Genomic DNA, 21,467 nt, shown 5'->3' with positions numbered 1-21,467 from the left:
GATGTTCAACACAGATTTAACAGAGAGCAACAAATAGAATGCAATAATCCACGTCTATATTACACTGTGTGTTGTATGTGCTTTGTAAATTAATGATGATAAACTCTGATGTGCACATTTTAAACATACTTAATTTTATATGAAGGGGTTTTTCCAGCTGGTCTGGTAAGTGCTTCAGTCACATATTAAACTGTCACAATTTGTTTCACGAGACTTTGCTTTTCTGTGGCAGATCCTTTATGCTTGTTTACACTTCTTGTTAGTTACCTAGGATGTGCAACATTGCTTAGTTTCCTTTCAGAACCACATTGCTAGGTGAATGCACACGTCAGATTCATTAGCATGAAATTGTTCGTGCCCCTAGATGATGCATTTCCCTGCACGCACACATGCACACGTGTCTCTTGCACGCATGGTCTGCTAAATTTGGCTAGTGTGCACTGTTTATTTCTAAAACACAATTTTCAGTTTCTTTACATAAAGAGAAATCCCTATTGTTTTTTTTTACATTTTAGATGTTGCAATGATTAGCATATATACAACAAAATGAAATTCAAGACACCTTTAATAGCCTGTGTGTCTCGAACTGTGTGGTCTCTGATGAAGGAAAGAGAACACAGCATCCTTTTGACAGGCTGGTGAAGGCGAGGGAGGAGAATTAAAGGCAGATTTGTGCTTTGCCACTGGGGCACTCTCTGACAGATGCAATGCACAGGCTCATACAATTAGAGCTTATTCCTGTCAGAGGCATCACGTGTGTAGCATGTGCGATCACATACTCATACACAGACACACATAGATGCATATGCACACCTGCAAATACACATACAGAGGAGCTTCTCAGGAAGCTTGATCAAACCACAAGGCAGCCCAAGACAGGTCATCTAACCATCAACTAAAAGCTCTGCAGAAACTGGCATGCAGCCAACCACACGCAATTTTATTTCTCCACATGTACAAATATTCAAATAAAGTGAGTCATAAATCATACCGAGCAGTGAGAGTTATTAACATATATATTGCTCAGTCTACTCTGACAAGATCATCATTTAAATGTCATTTAAAGTAATTCTTAGTGGGATTTGCTCATGTCCTTTAATATAGAGCTATAAATGTCTTTTCTGTTTTATAAAGTAGCTATTTTTTTCTAAGCAGAAGTAGACACACTTCACTGAAAGAGGGCTGTGACAATGTAAAGTTCTTTTGATAAGATAATAATAGAACAAAGTATGATTTACCATCATTCTGTTAATCAATTAATATTTGATTAATAAATACAGTAATTCATTCATTCATTCATCCATTCATTATAGGAATGTCCCTGATCTGATAATGTGATTGGAAATCATGTAATTTTCAAAGGATTTGATGTAAAAGATATTGATCATTGTTGTAATATTTTTATAAGTGGGTATACTGTTCAGGTATTGTGAGTGGCAGTGAGCTGAGCTGTCCGCTAATGGCTGGTAGACAAGGAAAGCAGGCAACAAGCTACCTATTTCCTTCATCAGAGACCACACAGTGTCTGCTAGTGGCTGGTAGGCTAGAAAAGCAGGCAACAAGCTACCTATTGAGCCATCAGCTAATTTTATCCACACTTCATTTTCCTCCAAAATACCAACCCAGATGCTCTCTTTCACTCACTCACACTCTCTCTCCTGCTATTTCTCTCTCTCTCACACACACAGCTGTCGGCATGTTTCCTCTTGCTGAAGGTGTGGAAAATGCAGCTTTACTAGCATTATTTTCTATTTTAAAAGTCTCAGTTAAACTTAAAAAACTCAGAACATTCCAATATTCTCATTTACAAAGCATCAAAACTAACCTCAGATATTTTGTAAGACAGTAAAAAGGCTCTAGTCTGCAAGGCCTAAACCACACTACACTAATATTACTGTCCCTTTTTCATAAATACAGGAAAATACACATGTGTATAAGAGCACTGCAGATACTCAAAATCAAACTCAGACTCAGGGGCAATAAATGTGATTGGGAGTCGGGACATCGCTAATTGATTGATTAATTGATTGATTCATACATTTATTCACTCCCATGCACACAAACATACCAAATATATCATTTTAATTAATCAGCCAATTTGGCTACAGCACCAAGTAAAGATATTCTTGTTACAGTATGCTATTTTATCAGAATTTAGCTCTATATTGACGTATGCTTAAAAAAGAAATCAGTTCACATCTTAAGGTTACAGTATGCTATTTATGATGAATGCTCAGTTGGATTGAGTTGCTGCCTGTTGCCATGGAGTCTTAAAAGAGTGATGAAACTATATTATGGTCAGAGAAGCAAATATGAATCTGAATGAACCACAATTAACATCCCTTTATATTTCTTCAAGCAGGGCCAATTATGTTGATTAGGAAATAATGCAGTTCTTAAACAAAGAATTACAGGTCTGGCTTTTTAAAGCCCAAAGGTAGACGACAAAAAAGGCCGGTAAATATACTCTAATAAAAAAGTATATTGTCATTTGTACCTCTGTGGTTCGGTGCTGTGAAAAAGGCACTCTATAGCATTCTTCACAGCACAGCAAATCATCAGTAATGTGTGGTGTGAAGCACCATAAACTTTCAAGCACAGTGCATCACTCACTGTTGAAGGATGCCACGACTCCACAAAAGAATCGCTTCTCGCTAGTGACAGAGCTGGAGACGAATATATAATCCCCTGCCCAAGACCAATGATCTTGCCAGTCAGATGCACAAGACATACAGCCAAGCCCTAACCAAAGAACAGATGAAGCATATAACACATACGGGGGTGAGAGTGAGAGGGAGAGAGGGGAAGGGACAATTACGACTGCAAAGGACAACAACTGAACCGTTATTGTCTTTGTCAACATAACTGTATAAATGAACAAATGTGCATTCAGGCTACAGTGTTCTGTCTCCTATAGCTGCTAATGTTTAACTGTAAGCAAATTCTTTACTCTAAATGCCACGACTATGTCAATTTATTAAACAATGTTATGGCAAAATCACATCTTCTCTTTCTTTGACAACACAGTGTGAAAACAATAAACCAAAAACCCTCCAATCAGTAGTCAACTTGGTGTGCAGTTCATCCTGTCTGTGAAGACACTGATTAAAGCAGTAATCACAGTTTTATCAGTCCTCCTCTAGCCTACGGCTCTCAACATACAACCTCAGGAAAAAAAACACAAACTAAACAAAATCTATTTGTTTGTCTAAAATTTCAGCTTAAGTATTCATCTGGTTCTTTGAATCACCTCTATTTACATGATAGCTGTAAGCTATTTGTCTATTGTTACAGATAGAAGAGTAGTAGTTCACCGACTGCTGCTGGGTTATTAGTTCAAGATCACAAACGGCATCCTAGCATCCTATCCTCATCTCAAAGGTATTCTGTGGTGCTTAAGAATTCTCTAGAGGATGCAGACCAACTACTCCACCAACTGACGCTGAGGTGTTTTATACCCCTCTAATCAATCTTAGGCTTATAGTATGTGGACCATAGCCATAAAGCATTCTATTAATAATGTTTTTTTCACAGATATTCCAGAGTTATTCACGTGCTGCTGAACAGCTGTATCAGCAGTGAGAGCATTTTACAGTAGCTGAAATCACTACTTAGTGTATCTAGAAACTCTTGCTGTAGAAACAGGCTATTTTGTATATGATACAAGCAGTAAAGAGAAACCCACTTCTGAATGTTCAAAATGAGAAGCTTTTGCAGAATTTTAGCCTCTATATTAATTTCAGCCTCTCCCTTAATAAAGTTTTAAAACTCATTAAATAGGAGTTACCAGAGAAAAGAAGATAACCAGAAAAACAATATCCTGTTGTCACTTTTCATTATAATATCTAATGACAAGTAAAGGTAAAGGACATTTTCCAACTTAGAACGAAACAGGCCGTTTTTGTTACTGTGCCTTTAAGAATAATTTTGACGTAAATTACCTCTGTGCTATTTGCTCAGTTTGAAAAAAGCCGTACAAGATAAACCCCTCCTTATAAATTTAGTGTGAGTGGGAGAGGTCGATTCTAAACTGTGGATATACACTGTTTGGCCAAAATAAAAGGTCACCACCTGGATTTAATTGAGCAAATAGGTAAGAGGCTTTGATTTGATAATTACTGCACGGGTGATTATGTCTCAGCTGGCAACAAGTTATTTAACCCTAACTGATGCATTTGGTAGCTTCTCATTTGGTAAACAATATTATGGAAAGATATGTTAATTTGTTTCAAATTATTGTCATGAATCAAGCAGAAAAAAAACTTCTAAGCAGATTGCTGAAACTACTAAAATCAGTTTAAGAACTATCCAGCACATTCTTTAAAAAGAGAACAGTGGGAAAACCTCATCTTTAAAGAAATGTGGTCAGAAAAAATCCAGAATGATCATTATATGCAATCACTTAAACGTTTGGTAAAAGTAAATCATAGAAAAAACACTAGAACATTTCTACACGCACAATACAAAGGGAACTCATGGAATTGTAGCCTTAAGAAAAATCTTACCAATAAGGCTAACTGGCAGAAACGACTTCACAATTGCTAGGGAGCATAAAGATTGGACTGTGGAGCAATGGAATGAGATCATGTGTTCTGATGAGTTCAGATTTACCCTGTTCCAGAGTGATGGGCGCATTTGACTACCTGAAAATAACATCCAGGTTACTCCATCAATGGATTTTTTTCTTCCCTGATGGCACATTCATATTTCGAGATCACACTGCCAGGATTCATTTGGCTCAAATTGTGAAAGAGTGGGTCAGGCAGCATCAGAAACATCATTTTCACACATGGATTGGCCACCACAGAGTCCAAACCTAAACCCTAATAAGAATCTTTGGGATGTGCTGCAAAAAGACTTTATGCAGTGGTCCAAATCTCCCATCACCAATACAAGATCTTGGGGGGAAAAATTACAGCAACTCTGGACAGACATAAATGTGAGATTTCAGAAGCTTGCGAAAATTATGCCACAGTGAAAGAGTGCCTTAATCACTAATAAAGGTGGTCAAACCAAATATTAGAGTGTGACATTTTTTCAGGCAGGTTTCCAGGAAGTGTATAATAAACTAGTCCAAAACCAAAAGAAGTTAGAACAAGAATTATATGCAGCTCTGGAAACAATAAGAGACCACGTAAAAATGATGAGTTTCTTTGATTTGACCAAAACTAATCAAAAGGAAGATGGATGACCACAAGCCACCAAACCAAAGAAAACTGCTTGAATTTGTACATGAGGAGTGGCACAAAGTTATCCAAAAGCAGTGTGTAAGACTGGTGGCGGAGAACATGCCAAGATGCATGAATACAGTGATTAAAAAACAGGGTTATTCCACCAAATATTGATTTCTGAACTCTTAAACCTTTATGAATATGAACTTGTTTTTTTTTTTGCATTATGTAATGTCTTAAAGCATATATTTTGTTATTTCAGCCATTTCCCTTTTTTTTTTGCAAATAAATGCTCTAAATGACAATATTTTAAATATTGTTTTGTAGTTTTTAAAATTAAACACAAATGTTCATTTTAATCAAACAAATACCTATAAATAGCAAACACAGTGAAACTGATTCAGAAATTGAAGTGGTCCCTTAATTTATTCCAGAGCTGTGTACCAAATAAAATAGACACACAAAAAATAAGGTACAGTATGGTGTAATAACTAAAACTTTGGTTTGTTTCCTGAGGTCGACACTGTGCCATAGAGGATTATGAACCAAATGAATGAAATGTTTGTGTAAAGTAATAACTTAACAACGTTTAAAGGTGTTCGTTTAGAAGAACTGAGTGACACAGTAATGTGTGAAAACTGTGTGAAAATAAGAAGCTAGTTGGCTAACCTATTTAAGCTTAGGTTAATTATCTGAACATTTAAAGTAAAGTCTTTGACACAAAGAGGGAGAAAAGAGGGTCAATTTTGGAAGTGAGGATTTTTTTCACCTGTCAGACAGAAACAAGCTAAAAAACGTGAACCTACCTTTCACTAGGCTGTCTTCGCCTCCGTCCTGGCGTGTTCTCCGCAGCTCCACAGCCGAGCTGCTGCCCTCATCCGCCGGCTTGCTGCTCGAGTATCCCGGTAAAGTTTGAGTTGAGCGCCTTCGCTGCTGAAACGGCGTCGCGCGCGCGTCTGTTTCCCGCTCAAACTGCTACAGGTAGGCTCGCGCTGCTGAGGCTGGTGGAGGTGGAGGAGGGGGGGAGAGCAGGTGTATGAATGGTGAAGGAGGAAAAGAATCAGAGGCAGGTTTCACTCCAAATGAATCGGTTCCTGTGGATCCAGTCCTAACTCATAACAGAGAGCGATAGCCGGCGTGACTCTCGGCGTGTGCTCCGGCTGAGGGAGCAGTGAGTAAAACCAGCAGCAGCAGCAGCAGGAGGAGGAGGAGGAGGAGGAGGAGATGAGGGCGTTCCACGCGCTCCTCAGCTGAGCCACGCTGCTCCCACACGCAGGTAGCGCGGCTTATATAAAGAACTACTACCTAAGGTCAATGATGCTCCGCGCGCGTGCAGTAGTGGAGCCGCGCGCGTGAAGGATATAATGAGCTGCCGCCATCTATTGTCCTCACTGGCTGTTCAGATCTCCAGCAGGCTAAAGTTTAACACAGCCGAGAGCTCATTTCAACAGTGAGGAGTGCTGCTTGATTCTGCTGCTCGTTCTCTCTCTCTCTCTCTCTCTCTCTCTCTCTCTCTCTCTCTCTTTCACACACTCTCTCTCTCTCTCTTATTATCTCTCTCTTACTATCTCTTTCACACACACACACTCTCTCTCTCTTAATCTCTCTCTCTCTCTCTCTTAATATCTCTCTCTCTCTCTCTCTCTTACTATCTCTTTCACGCTCTCTCTCTCAGTATCTCTATCATGATCTATCTATCATGCACTCTCTCTCTCACTTACTCTCAACAGTGCTTAATTGGCATGAATGTAATAAGAAACACTATTGCCAAAGCATATAACAGAAAACTTAAAAAAAAAACTAACTAACTATTATGATTATTAATGATAATTGACAAGAAAAGGAATTTTTCCACTTTTTTTATAAATGTGTAATAATAAGGAATAAATCAGTAATATTATCAGTATATATATATAATTTATGATCATTTATATTGTGTGTATTTGTCCACTATGATTTTCCCTCAGGTTGTGACAGTCTAAAACATACTGTGTTCTCTCCCTCTCTCTCTCTCTCTCTCTCTCTCTCTCTCTCTCTCTCTCTCTCTCTCGCACACCCTACCATCCCAGCTCTGTATGAGTAAATTTCATTATGTAGGAGTTCTTTTTTTTCACCATGCTTTTACTCCTCTCTCACAGACCACTCATTATTTCTTTCTCCCACTGACAATGTTCCGCACCTAATAAGCACAGGCTTATTATCAAGCTGATTCTGCTGTTCTTCAACACATCCCTGCTAAAAAACAGCATGTCCTGATTTAGCTGGTCAATGAAGTTTAGAAGTTGACCAGTATAGGGTACGTTTCTGTTTAAATTTGATGGTTTATCTCAGGCACCCAATGAACTCAGCCACGCAGCTCCTTTAAAAAAATAACTGTACATGAATTTGAGGAGAGATCCCAAGAGGGACAGGTTGGTCATATCAGAAGAAATAAAATCATTTAGATTAAAATCAGATACACAAACTATTATGAACGTTGGACTGATGCTTAACCTGAACCTGCTCTTTTTGCTTTAACCTGTCGGGGTGCTGGGGCTCAATTTATGGGTTCTTAAGCTGATCTACAATCAAAATCAATCCAAACAAGTTAGATAACCAATAATTACTAAAATCGACCGTGCTGCATGACCAATTTGCCCAATATGGCTAAGCTGGTCGACCAACAAGACCAAGCTAGTTTAGCAGAATGACCAGCATGAGCTTGTCTGGAGCTGGATTTGTTGGCAAGGATTAAAAAGACTGCATATATTTTTTATGTTTTGTAAGAAACATTACTTTACTAAACATTACTACCACTTTATTATCATTATAAATATCACATACTGTATCGTCACTGTCATGCAAAAATGTTGTCTCTCTATTCTTGCTATTTATATTCCCATTTTTTTTGTTTTTCTTTATATTCACCCTGTTTACACCTGGTCATTTCATGCCTCTTGAGTAAATATGTATGATGCACCCAAAGCACATACAAATGCAAGTGTAAACACACCTGAGGCATATTTCAAACAGATACTAATATAATAAACTTATAAATCTAACCACTCAATCCTTTTTAAAAGGTGATCTGAGATGCATTTATACCACATTGTCCAAGACACAATCGACAAGCAAAACAGCAGTAATAATCGCCACACAACGGGTTATTTTTTTATAGTTATACCCACATAGTAATCAAATTTCAGTCTGAATAATCAGAGGTGCATTTGACTATATGCATTTGCTAAAAATCTTATTAGGATATAATCCAGATACTAGTTACATGAATATGAAGTGACCAGGTGTAAACCGGGTCATTGTGTCCTGATTTCATGAAGGTTTTTGCCCGAAAGCTCGGAAGATGAACAGGTTCATTGCTCAATTTAAAGAATCGATAAAAAGTTTATCTGGTAGTATCACCACCACTTTAAAGAAATCTCAGTCCATATGTTTCTCCACAATCTGCTAAATGGCATTGTTTACATATTAGACAATAAATTACACAGATATTTTAAATAATAAGTGTTAAACATTCCCCTGTAAAGTGAACAAAATGAACATGTGCAGGTTTATCCCTGTGCCAAGTGCGGACTTAAATACCCTGCAAAATGAACATGCATATGATTAACCCAACCGGTTGTCTTAAACAAAGTCTAAATTAATCATTTCCCTAAAAGTGTTCCTCTGCTTTTACAGCCTGTTAACTTTAAAATAATGTTATTAAATACAATGGACCATTTATTCACACACATATTATTCACACGAATGCACTCACAAATGTGTCACATTCCCTCTCATGTGTAAGCCTTGCATTGAATTACAATAATAACAGCCTGTTACATGTTTTCAGCAGATATGACAGCTGCTTTTGTATGAGCTCCAAATACTTACAGCTCGACACTATGTGAATGCAAAGACTGTGGAGGAAGCCCAATTTAGCAGAGCGCTAACAGGCCTGGGAGTCTGTGGTGGCAGTTTGCATTCAGTGCTGCACTCTTGTGTACCATCCGTCTTGGCAGAGGCATTTGATCTTCTGTTGTGGCATATATTTCTTTGAAGAATGCACATTTGCACTCAAATAGCATAGGTCCACCATACGCAGCGAGACGTAATGGGCTGTGGATGCATCACTCTGTTGCTAAATCGTAATAGGCCCATCCCTGCAGCGCTGTAAACCTTCACTGGCTTATTTGAAATGTATAGTGTAAAATAATCCACACAGTGATCTAAGTATCCAGTTTTGTGCAGCTGGTTGGACGCGTTAATAAGCAAATGCTTGCTTTCGAAGGGTATAGCTTTAACCGTGACATACGATTCAGTGCAGATTCAGCAGAGATCATATTTCCTGTATGATTGGACAGCTCAGTGCTTAATATCTAGTTACTGTGTGTGGTCTCTTTGCTGATCAAGGAGCATTAGCAGCCAAGCAAACTAAAAAAGCCTGGGAAATGTTGCTAAAATGTTTCAGTACTACTGCAAAAGATGTATAACACACAAAAAAGCAGGTAAATGTAGTAAAGTAACGTTAGTGGTAAGAAAATAAGTGTGTTGGGACACCTGTTCCATCATTGTTTCTTCTGAAATCAAGAGTATTTATAATATTTCATCCTGCTTTTGTAGTAGAAACTGTCGTAATTAATAAAAGAAAAGCCTTACACTGGATTTTCCAAATAACACAGGTCCACTATGTGTATATACATTTTGCATAGTTATATATTTAATTAAAAGGGCCATAATTAAGCCAAAGGGCCCTACAATATCACATGCTCATGCTTTAATTCTTAATTCTCATATGCATATATTGCATATATTCTTTTAAACACATTACTGTAATTTCATATTAGTTAAAAACTGAGTAATTTCAATGCCATAGTATACTCCTTACTAAGTGTTTTAAGTACTCATTATGCATAAATAGTAGTTATGTGACTTTGGTTCGAGTAAAATATGGCCAGATCAGCTGTATCATGTATCATTTGAGAACATCAGTGACCAGGTGTCAGTTTGAGAGAATCCCGGAAGCCACAGGAGATGTGAGATGTCTATAGACCCTTTATTTTGTCATTCTGAATTTCTTACTTTTGATTTTATTTTTTTTATGTCACAGTAATGGTACACAGGAGCCGGATACCACAGCATATCTTTTATTCGCTGTTACAAAAACAGTGATAAAAAGATATGCTTAGTGCAACAGCCCGTTTTCACTTGAAGATTCTGCCTGTGATGTGGATTTCTGTCTTAGAAAACTGACTAAAAATATCAACACCGTATTTTCCCAAAGTGGCCACTGCACACTGCACTGCACTCAATTGTATTTTTTTTTTTCATTATTAAAATATAAATATATCAAGATAAAAACATTCCAGTAGAATTGTAAAAGAACCGTATTATTTTTTTTTTCCTAGTACTCCACTTGCACCCTTTATCCCTTACCTAGATTTGTTTTTCGTACACTGTTATTATAACCAAACGACCTCAGTTCTGACTGGCCATCCCATGTTAAATATGCCTAATTCGAAAAGCAATCAAGGCTGGAACACTCAGAACTTCAGAGTGAATAACTAGGAAGAGCTGAATAGGTATTAGGGGTGCACAGTATGGGCAATAAGTGCGATGGGCAATAAGTGTGATGTGCAATAATGCTTTAAGATACCCTGAAATCAATGTGAAATATAATAAATTAAGAGTCTATATTAGTTTACTCTCCTGAAAGGTTTTATGGCATTTTGCTCAGCTGCACTCATTTTTGTCAGACTAAGATATAGTTTGATTTGTGTGTTCTGTTATGTCATATGGGCACAGCCTGCAGTTATGGGTGTTGACCACAATCTCATTATAAATAATCTCATTATACTGTGATTCTGCGATACTTGATATATTACAATTTGGATTTTTATGAATTATTGGTGTCAGTTTTAAAGTATTTTATTAATATTTTGTCCCACTCTCATCTGCAGTGTGAAGAGCTCCCTCTGTTGTTTAATGTGAGTAAAACAATTTAAAGCTGATCTCCGTAAGCTTTGGGATTTAGGGCCCCCTCTGGTGAGAATGGGTAATTGCACAGAGCGTGTAGAAGAATCATTTTAAACTGGGTGGGTGTGATGCAGTCTCCTTTAAGAGCGGATGAATCCGATTTCAGTTATGTTCAGTCAGAAAAGAGAGAGAAAGCGTGCTCAGAAACTTCAGAAACTTCACTCCTTTGTTTCTTTGGTTTTACTATGAGTGAATGAGCTACTGAGGTCTGAGTTTCCCCTTCTGAAGTCTCCATTGCTGCACCAGCCGCTTGCGTTCAGTAAAACTGAGCCGGATCCTCTTTAAAAGGCTGTACGTGTGGCATAAGTGCGTAAAGACGCGTGATGTGACCAGAAGAACTCCCACGAAATGCGACCCTATATCCCAGTTTTTAGAATAAATATATGAGTCTTAGCAGGGATGGTCGTTTCAGCACACTGGTACCATTAAACATAATATTTTGTTCACCACTCAAAAATGCTTCTGCTTTCAGTTTAAAAACAAAATAATACAAACTACCACTTCAAATTTGAACTGTTATTCAAACTGATATCACAGTGATGTGTTTGTTGTGAAAAGTCATATGCTGATAATAATTCAAATTAGAATTTATCATACAGCCCTTTGAGAAGAAATGTGTCGAAGCATTTTCGTGACATCACAGAAACGAAAATGAGCCTTGTTTGCAGACTATGTTCAGGATATGGACTGTATGGACAGGTTAACATTAGGAAGTTGAAAAGTTTATCAACTTTTTTATTTGAAAACGAGAGAAATTCATTCTGTCCACCACCATATGGTTTCTTTAAAATTGTAACTGAATTAGATGCATTTAAATAAGATCAATTTAAGATAAATAATTAAACAGTATGTCTGTAGTTCAAAGGACTCATCTCCTACAACATTTGTCTCCATGCTGGTGTTCTTGGCACTGAGCCTCGCAGTGCATCTGAATCGGAGGCCGCGGGCCGCTCACGTGACCGTGGCATGAGAGAGGACCTGAGGTGGAGGGCACCCTGTCTGGGCAGTGGCTGAAATCTGATGACAGCCGCTGAGAGCAGGTGCTGCCAAACCGCTGACCTGCCGCAGCGCTGAGGTCAAATAGGACTTCATCCCAGAGCAGCCTGCATCTCGCCTCATGCTGCCCTAAAGCTGAGCGCACCAGGAGAAGGCCCAGCTCATTAGGCTGAGCGAGAAAGAGAGAGAGACAGGGCTGCCATCAACTCGTTTGCCCTCCAAAACTGTTAGGATAGGAACTGAGCTTAATGGAGTTTTTTCGCTGGGGGCTGAGCCACAGTGCTCGCTGTCAATCACACAGATCGATTTTCAGTTCCCGCAATTTTAGCCTCGCTTTTACCGATGGAATTGTTGCAGGAGTGTATATTTTTGTGGTGTAAGCGTGTGCTGTGTCCTCAGCTGAGCTGTGCACTCAGAGAAAACTGCTTGGTAGTTTTCTTTTCCTCAAAAGCATAGCGACCAGTGATCTGTCTCTCTCTCTTTCTTTCTCTTGCTCTCGTTTGTGTGTGTGTCTCTCTCTGTGTAAAGCCCCTAATGGTGGCCTGTCACTGCCTGTCAGTTAAAGCTGAATGAACAGTACAGGCTGCTCTCTACTCATGGCTTTATTAATGAGCTCCTCTTATCCTGTTTAGACATTATGTTTATTTTGACTTGGGAGTTTTGTATAGACATTGTCTAGTATTCATTTGATGTTCACAGGAATTTGATGTATTCGCATTCAAAATAAGACAAAGCATATTGTCTATATTAATGTTAAATAATGTTCATATATTGTTTTGTTTTTGGGCCTTCGGAATTGACTTTCTTCTGCTTGTTCTTGTACTGTCGAATGATCCACTAAACTAAATGTGGCTTTTATCAGGATTTAAAGTGTATATTTAGTCTGTATGGTCGCTGTCCGGTGATAAACATGTATTTCCATTTTTGTCAATATTTAAATTGCTACATAATTAGAACAAACAAGCTGTCTGTTACACTGTGTCAAAATTTCGTAATGAAAGGACCAATAGAAATTCTCCTAAATTACTTAAAATGAACTCTTTTTACATTGACTTCCACCGAAATATAAGAAAGTTTAATCTCTCTCCTGTAAAGTTGCACTTTTGGAGATACATGTTTTTCATTGGACAGCGATGATATGCACTTGAGCTGCTTGAGCATTAGGCCACACAACTGGTAAACTCATTATTTCAGAGCGATGCTTTAGAGAAATTCTTGCTGTCAGGATGGACTTTAGACTTTTCAAAATCAACTTTTCCTTAATGCCAACTTTGCTCACTCTTGGCTTTATCTCTTATATCCAAAAAATAAACTTTACAGAAGAGAGATAAAAACCTTCTTAACTTTCAATGGAATTAAGTGTAAAAAGACTTCATTTTAGGTCATTTTAGAGATTTTCTATTGGTCCAATCATAAAGAAATGTTGACACAGTGAAAGGTACAGTTTGAGTGCTCAAATTATGTAGTAAACTAGAAAATTGCCAAAAATGGAGATTTATGATTTTTAATTGACTGCAACAATATGTTCCTTCGTAGTTCTTAAGTCTTTAATATTAAACGTAGTAAATAATACAAATAAAGAACAAATATTAATAAGAATGTGTGTCCAAACTTTTGACTAGTGCTGTACATGTATTAGATAGATTTTTTAATTAAACTTGTGTAATGGGATAGTGCAGCAGACTGAAAACATTAACATTTCAGTAATTGTTTTGTAAAATTAACTAGGCATTCTAATTGATTTCCATAAAAATCCAATATTTTTTAATTAATTTTAAAATTATGAACAATAAATGAGGGATTATGCAGCAAATATTTTTTATTGATATATTTGCTTATAGGATAAATGGAGCCAATTTTGTACTTGTGAGTACTGTAAACAAAGTCTAGTCTCATTTTCTTGTTTTTTTTGTGTGATGGTTTTTGTTTCTTTACTGGAGATTGGTCTTTCCCCTTCAGGCTGATTTACACAGGAAAAAGTGGTGTTTCTTGCCATCTAGTGGACTCTGGTGTCTTTTGTTAAAAGTTAACTCTCAAAAGCCACTCAAAAAGTATAAAAACAAAGCACAAAACAAACAAATAAAAATATATATGAATAAATATATATAATATATAAGTACACAGCCTCTTTGTTTCTACATTCACTGTCAGTTTTTTTTTTCTAATAACATACTGCATTGTAGGGATGCAAAGGTACAGTGTGGCCACGGTTCGGTTCGTATCGCGGTTCTTGGGCCGTGGTTTCAGTTCGGTTTCGATATATATTAATATTATCGAACTCCAACATGCAGTACGTTTTTAGCCCTTTCAATTTCAAATCAACAAGGTGCTCCTACTCACACTTGCAGAGCCACTATTAAACAGAAAAAAGGAACAGATGAATTAAAATCATAACATTTATTATTAAAAAGGAACACTTATTATTACCGTTAATCAAAAACAGGCAAATTTAAATAAAGTGCAGTAATATGCAAAATTTCACGGTTCTTCCGGGTGTATCGAACTGAACAGGCCAAACCGAACCGAAAATGCCAAGAACCGCTGCATCCCTACTGCACTGCATACTGCATGCTGTACTTTGCTTTGCTGTTTCTCTGTGTACTGTTAGCTTCCTTTAACTGTCGTGGTGTCTAGAGTCTGGCACTGGTGCTGCCTTTTTATTCAGAAATACTCTATATATACATTTTCTGAAAAAAGAAATAAGCTAACAAGCTATATTTAAGACATATTCATTTCTCTGACTGAACTTTGCTAAAAAAAATTACAAAACAGCATTTAGTGATGGTTACAGCAAAAAAGCACAAAGTTGACAGTGAGAACCAGTGAATTCAGGAGAGATGGAAGTCCACTATTCTAAAGATATGTCGCAAAGTGAGCCAAAATATTAAACTCTTCCTACTGTATATTACATTGAAAAATGCATGCTAGCTCTCTAACTCTTGTAATGCTGTTGTAAAGTTCTTGACATATTTTATATATGCAAATATGTTTTATATATGCAACGTTTACTCTACACAATTTGTTGTAAACTAAAGAATGTTTTACTCTTTTAACATCCTACTGCAGCTGAAATTTAGCATTTAAATAAATATTAATTGTTCTGTATGTTTTTTTTAATATTTTGAATAATACATAAATATTGTTTATGGAAAGAGAGACCAGCCTAATCTAAAAAAAAAATCTGTAGTACTAGGGTAAGTGCAGTCAAATAAATATGTAATTATATAGGATTAGGTAACATTAAGGTACTTCTCTCTTTGTATTGTTGTCCACTAGGTGGAACTGGAGCACTTTGCATGGACTTTTCTGAATTTGGACTAAAGGCCATGCCATTGATATGTCCATTTTAAAATGTCCACTTAAAACTAGATATTTTAGAAATTATTATTCAAGTTTAAATAGATTTAGATAGACTTTAATTTATTGAGTCCAGAGAGGACAATGTAAGGACAAAAAAAAAAGACAAAACACAATATCATTACATTTTGAGAGATATTATGTAAATGCCATATTTATGTAAATGTAAAGGGAGCAGCATTAAATGTGAACAATAGTAGATATAGGAATAGGAAGTGACAAACATTTAAAGTGGCAGCACTGTTCACAAACATTTGTAACATTACTATTTAACAGTATTTTTTATTTTAGGGCCAATTGCATGTGTATGAAAACCCCATAAATCACTTCAAAGGATAGTATGTTTTTAATTAACTTGAAGATTCCTATTTTTATACATTATTGCATTCTAATTATAGTTAATGACCGCCAATCCATCACATAAAAATGGATTAAGTCGATTCATATTTTAATTGAAGTTAATTAATATTTAAATATGAGCCACTGAAATGACGCTTTAATTAATGGAGCATTTTTTTTTATTAGCAGATAAAGCATGTGTGTGTTTCTGAAGACCATACGCTAATACTAATGAGATCATCAATAAAGCGTTACATTATACCGGCTTCGGTAAGCTTATTCTGCATAAAGCAGAAAGCGGCTATTTTTCCTAAGTGTAGCTTCAGCTCATCACTGGCCGAGTCTCACTGTGATCTGCTTAATGTCACAGCAGTCAGAGCTGTCTGCGAAACGACCTAAGTGATGAGCAGACACATTTGGCACGTTTGAATACAGAGTTCACAGAATGCGCTGGCAGGGCCAGTGAAGGTGGAGCGCAGGGTTTTCTGCTCGTTCTTTTTTTACGGTCCATTTGAGTCCATTGTTTGAGCGCTGTCTTTTCCATTTCAGGATTTTAAAAACAGCAAAAGTTTGTAGGAAAAAAAACGGCGGTGCAATTTCATTTTGAGACGTTAGACATTCCTAATGATCCCAGAGTGGATTAACTGTAAAACCAGGCTATAAAACAACAAACCGAGAAAAAACACACAGAGTTCATCATCTCAGGCCAGTCTTCCAAGTGTGTAAAGCACTCATTTTTATAAATCATAAAACTGTGATTGTGCAGTTGGACCAAAGCAGAAACATTTTTTACAAGGAGTCTTTAAGGGCCGCATCTCTGGTTGCATGCACCCTGCTCGTTGGCATGGACGTTTCAGCCCAGTCCCAACACCTCCTCTCATCCAGCTCAGAGCCTAATTGCATTAGTGGTTTGAGGAGAGCTGAGTGTCTGCTGGGAACTTTCAGGAATTGCTGTCTAGGGCTTCTGCTCCACGATGTGGGAGGGGGTCCTGAGCCCTGAGTGCTTAAGCAGGATGCTGTACAGTTTGTTAGGTAAAGCTATCAAATTTGATTACCTGTGAACGCTAAGACTGTTATCCTCCTAATTCAAAGTTTCCATAGATAGTTTAGCTTAATAGCAATTTCCTTGTACAAAGATGATTGACAACTCCGCAGTGATTCCTTTTTATTTGCTCTCCACTCTCTGGTCTGGTTGTTGCAAAGTAAGCAGTGTGAGTTATGTGTCCCGGCTGAGCACACTGTGATGATATCTGCTGTTAGGTTTAGTCTCCAGTGAACTGACCTCAGTGAATGTTTTTTTCACAAACATTTTCACAAACTCGATGAGATGATGGAGAAAATGAAAACAATACTGTGATGCACTCACAAGTGAAATGAGTAAACCTGATATGCACAGACTGATCCTGGCCAACCAGGTACTGAACTCAGTGCTGAGTGCTGAGTTGCAAATGGGGTAGAACTTTGTTTCTCAATTATTGCTGTTTTTGACTCTTTATATTTTTTTTGTTTGAATTATAAGTTTATTGGAAAATCTGTTCAGTTGTAAGGATGCTCCAGTATTATGTTGCAACAACTTTAGTCTGGACACAAGCTAAGATACCGTATGACAGGGGTTGGCAATAGGTGGCCCGCGGGCCTGAAACATTTGGCCTGTGAAGTTGTTTGAACTATACAATAAACGATAATGAAAAAAATATATAAAATAAAATTCTTCTCTGGTGAGCTTTTGTTTACAATCCTCCCCTGTCTCTCTGTCGAATTTGGCGTGACTTTAGTTTCTGCTCGTTCTTGTTTTTCCGCCCCTTCTTGGGCTCCATGTCTCCGTATGAGGGCTTTTTTTTACAGCCGTGTCCCAATTCACTAGCTGGGGCAGCAATAGTGTATTGGACCGCCACCCTGATGACACAGGTTCGATCCCGCGTGAGGAGCGGTGTGTTTATTTATTTATTTATTTATTCCTTTCTTCTTCGGTTTACCATAAAACGTCTCATAGCCAATCACATTGCAGGTTCTGAATTAACTGTGGTATAACTTGTGTTTTGCTGCATTCTGCTGTTCTTACGAGTTGCTGTTTCTCACTTCAACAAAGTTACTAAGAGCAGTTAGGAGTGTGCTGAACTCAGATTAGTTTGAAAGCTTAAAATGTTACATAGGGTTGCTTTAATTAATAATGTGATGCTCCAGATCAGTGGATAGAGCTTTCAGGACTATCTTTCACAGGCTCCCTAAATGCTAAACTAGTCTCAGGGCCTTTCAATTCTAGATCAGTTCTCCAGTCGCTCTTTGTTAGCTGAGTCTTTAGAGGAGTACGCTCAAGTATGCATTGGGAGGGACATTGTGTTACAGTTTATGTGGAGGGCCTTCTAATGCAGCCATAGAGACACCATCCAGAAGCTTTTATTACTCTGTTTAAGTCATCAACAGTCTGGCTTGGGGGAGCAAAAATAATTGGTTTGAATTAATCAAAAAATGATTTCAATAAAATGGCAAGTAATACTTCTTACCCTGGCTTGAACGAATGAGCTGACCTCCAGGCCTTTCACATTCCAGGCTTCTTCATGCTCTGGCTGGAGTTAATGTTCTCATAAAAGAAAGAGGGATTTGACTTCATTATGGCAGCAAGTGAGAAGAACGTGATTCTGATTTTTGCTAACAAGCCCCTAGTCAAGTATAAAGCTCGGTGTTAATGATCCCGATAAGCCTTGACTTTGGCCTCTCAAAATTTTTAAACGATCCATTTGGAGTTGCAGAGGTGACAGGAATTCTGGAGGCTTTCTTGAGTACGACAGCTTTGGACCTGTATTAAAAGGGGAAAGCTAGTCATGAGGGCTAAAACTGAGACCTCTCTTTTATTGTTGTGACTAACCCTGCGTTCACACTGGAAAGCAACAAAGCGAAAGGCGACTATTCATCTTCTATGGCAGGGCGCGATTTGTTGCTACGACACGCGAGAGGCGACAAGCGACAGAGCGACACGTGGTGAAGCGACATTATAACCCGATTGCCTTCTAGTTTTTCTTTGGACCAATCACATACAAGGCAGTCCGGCGTCCTCAAGCTTCTGCTCTCTGAATTTTCAGTTTCTTTGCAGTTCATTCTGTTGAAGGGGGTGGACCCACGTTAATCTGTGGGAATGGCTACATTTTCAGCACAGGTAATTGACAGAAATGGCCAAGAGTCTAGCAAGTTTGGGAGTTATAGCTGTAGAATTAAGTGGCCAAGCGATTCCTTTTTTGTGCCGTTTTTCTTGTCGGAGGCTGGACCATGATACACGCGCACGTTGAGCTTGACACGCCCACAAGCGACAAGCGCTGGGCGACACAAGCAACTCGTCGCATTCCAGTGTAAATGCAGGGTCAGGCTACATTTATAACTGGCAGACAACAGTAACACGCGAACAGTTTTTGGTATGAGAGTACATAATTTGTTGCCAGCAAGTGACTGAACAACAGTTAACAGTCAGCATGTAGATCCTGCCCAAAGAGCATCACCAAGATACACCAATCATGTTTCTTTATGTGTCACATTGTTTCTCCATCTGTTCCTTATTTTTTTTGTCTTGCTTGATCGCTTCCAGAAAGTGAACAAGCTATACATTATATAATGCCCCGATTTTCAGTATATTTTATATGATTTGCAAGCATCAGGAAGGCACTACCAATAAGAACGAGAATATTTTGCAAGTCACTGGAGAAGAAATTGCTATTAGTGGACTCAAAGGATCATGTTTGATGGTGCATATACAATGTTTTTTTTTTTTTAAAGGCATAAATAACTATATTTGGTGTAAAGGCTCACACATCTCTATTACAAATATGCTTTAATTCTTCACATAGAAAACAAGACGTTTTTCCAATATTTTGCATCCAGTTATTATTTTTAAGTATATCTAAGTGATAGACCATGTTTCTAACTAACTTAGAAACATGGTCTTTCTCCTATTTCATGTCTTTATGTCAGCTTAAGTTCTTATTCAGTTTGCAAATTACTGACATACTTTCAATTCAAACAAATTCAGTGTATCGCTGTAGTACATGTGTCATTACAGTACATCTATTGTTCTGAATATGAAAGTTAATAAACTCACTGTCAACATTTTTTTCATCCTCTTAGTTTCTCCTTTGGTGCTCGTATTTTATCATGTTTCAATCAGGTATTTTTTTCCGTGTCTGTATAATGGCCCTGCTGTAAATCTTCCTCTGGTTTCCATGTTTAACTTGGCTCTGTGGGATCATATGCTACCCTGTGATTAATGGCATCCAATAAAGTGGATGAAAGGAAAAATGTCTGTATTTCTTAGCTCTCTCTCTCTCTTGTCATGAATATACTTTTACTGATGCTGTAAGAGAGCTCTGATGACTTCCCCATTTACATGGTTGACTTGTTTCCTTTTTGATGAAATGAAAACGTAATTTAACTGTACGTGCTTGATTCCGGACCATCAGCGCCTTCATATGCCAAAAAAAAAAAGAGTCAGACTATATTGTGGAGAAGAATGAAAATCTTACATTACTAACCGGTAAACCTACTGCTGACTGTGTCTGGTATTTGTTTTGGTCATATCTGGGCAGGGTCATGGCTGTTAAAAACAAGTATGTGAAATTAAAACTTCACAACAACCGAGTTCAGATGATGCATCGTCTAAAATAATTGTAATAAACTATATTATTTTAATTTTAAAATAATTTAAATTTAATTCCATTGACAATATTGATAATACAGTAGCATAATACAGATTCACATTGCTTTTATTAGCCATTACCTTTAATTATCCTGTAGAAAAAAAACAAGTAAAACTAAAAAGGGAAAGTTCATGAACAAACTTTAAGTTGGCACGGAAAAGTGAGCTCATAACCCTAAAAATGGTTGCTAAGCTGTTTCAGTCTGAAGTGCTATGTAGTTCCTAAGGGGTTGCTAGGTGGTTGCTAAAGCGTTGCTATGTGGTCTGTGGTTGTTGCTATGGTGTCCATGGGGGTTGCTAAGGTGTTGCAAAGTGGTTGCTATGTGGTTGTGAAGGTGTTGCTAAGCAGTTGCTAGGTAGTTATTAAGGTGTTTTATTTAGGTGGTTGCTAAGATGTTGATCTAATGGAATAGTAAAGAAGGAGTGTATTGGTGTTTGAAGGAGGGTAAATTTTCACTCGCTTTTCACTTTTCTGCTTCTATGTTTGGTTCATGTAAGTTTACTGTAGTGTTGTGGAAAGCTGCTGCAGATTCCATCTCAAATGATCTCCCTTCAGAGTTGGGGAACATTGCCAGAGCAGAAGGTAACACGTTTTCTTCCTCGTATGTGGCTTGATTAATGCGTCCTTCACATCCGATTCCAGCCTTGCTGAAGCATCCGCAGATCATCACCAATCCTCTACCAAATTTTACAGTGAGTGCAGGACTAATCATTAGATGACACAGTGTTAGGCAAACCTAGAAATTACTCCAGTAAACTGTGATCCAATCCATATGGTCTTTTGCAAACTTCAGCCTCTAGCTTTATATGACTTAACCCTGCATCTAGGAGCCTGTTTCCAACTGTTCTTTCTGTACCCTTCACCCCAGCTACCATTTGACATTCTTTTAGTAGGTGACTTGATATCATCC

The 21,467-nt window shown here is 37.7% G+C and overlaps 1 protein-coding gene across 1 annotated transcript in view; it reads right to left on the bottom strand.

Moving 5' to 3' along the window:
* The window catches only part of zgc:171482 (zinc finger protein), an 88,571-nt gene extending 81,917 nt beyond the window's left edge, over nucleotides 1-6,654 (bottom strand). Inside the window, exon 1 of the mRNA XM_007240385.4 lies at nucleotides 5,978-6,654. The gene's annotated coding sequence lies outside the window, so the exon portion shown is untranslated. The remainder of the gene's footprint in view (nucleotides 1-5,977) is intronic.
* Nucleotides 6,655-21,467: the final 14,813 nt, after the last annotated feature.

The sequence above is a fragment of the Astyanax mexicanus genome, chromosome 7 (assembly GCF_023375975.1).
Source record: "Astyanax mexicanus isolate ESR-SI-001 chromosome 7, AstMex3_surface, whole genome shotgun sequence".
Lineage (NCBI taxonomy): Eukaryota > Metazoa > Chordata > Actinopteri > Characiformes > Acestrorhamphidae > Astyanax > Astyanax mexicanus.
The sequence above is the reverse complement of the archived record's forward strand: the minus strand, read 5'-3'. Positions and strand labels throughout refer to the sequence as shown.